We start from the raw sequence: 1,197 nt of genomic DNA, 5'->3' as shown, positions 1-1,197 counted from the left end.
CCTTAAGCCCTCATTTTGAGCTACATGAAGCCTACAAGCTTTAGAGCATGAATTTTATGCCAGTGTTTTATAGGTACTGGGTAAATGATGTTCCAAAAAGTCCTGTTGCACCTCTGTTCTATTTACCATTGCCTCTCCATAAAAGGTAAATGGATTCTAAGCAGCAAAAAAAGGCCTCAATTTCTAACCAGCCAAAACTATCTAATACATAACAATTTTATGTGATGATGAGAAATGTGTTACGCTATTAACAAACTCGTCAACAGAAACTTAGGATTCCCGATTGCTAGTGGAAGAGAAAGGTTCCATCCTCCAAATGGATGAGTTATTAATGTCACATACTTGATCCATGGCAGAATTGTTGTCAGACTAGGCCAGACTAGACATTTCTGTAGGTTTTTTTCAAAAAATTATCTTAACCAATCACAGAACCCCAGGAAGATTGGATAAAATCTAAAATTATGATCTAACATGGTACCTTCAATTTTAACTGCTAGGGAAAGAAAAATGGATTTTTCTTAGTTTGTGAGGAAAACAATTTATTAAAGGGCACAGAAGAATAATCATGCTTTTAAAAAGTACTCAGTACATTTTTTCTTTCAGTTTTGCTGATTTCAACAGGATGAAGCCCATTATTATTGCAATAGCCTATTTCAGGGGAGATAAAAGCTTAAAGGACAAGTTGACTCCCATGGATCACTCCTGCTGGTCTCTTATCAAATTGGGAACTAACTCAAGGAAAGTAATCTCAGAGGTGTGCAATATGTCATTGGTTTAACTTTGATATGGAGGGCAGATTACATATTATAGGAAGGATAAGGTAAACTTTAAAAAACTATCTATGTCATTCCATATGACAAAGACAATGAAACAAACTGCATCTTTTCTTGCCATTTTTCATTGTTTTTAGTTGTCAGTTACAAAATATATATTTAAAAAGCTACATTTTTTTTTTTACGGGTTTATGCTTGGTTTTTTCTCTTTAGAAAAGTGCTGTGTTTGATTAAGATCAGAATTTTGTTTTCCTTAAAGATATACTTATTTCAAACTAATAACACATAGAGACGATATTTTCTCCCATCAATGTTTTAGTCTTATAAAGGGCCCATTTGATATTTTAAGTGATGTAAATCCTTAGGTGACACTGGCTTACATAAATTGGATAGATTCAAATTTGAGAATCAACACAAGAAAACG

This window comes from Sminthopsis crassicaudata, chromosome 1, assembly GCF_048593235.1.
Source record: "Sminthopsis crassicaudata isolate SCR6 chromosome 1, ASM4859323v1, whole genome shotgun sequence".
Taxonomy (NCBI): Eukaryota; Metazoa; Chordata; class Mammalia; order Dasyuromorphia; family Dasyuridae; genus Sminthopsis; species Sminthopsis crassicaudata.
Note: the sequence above shows the minus strand (reverse complement) of the source record.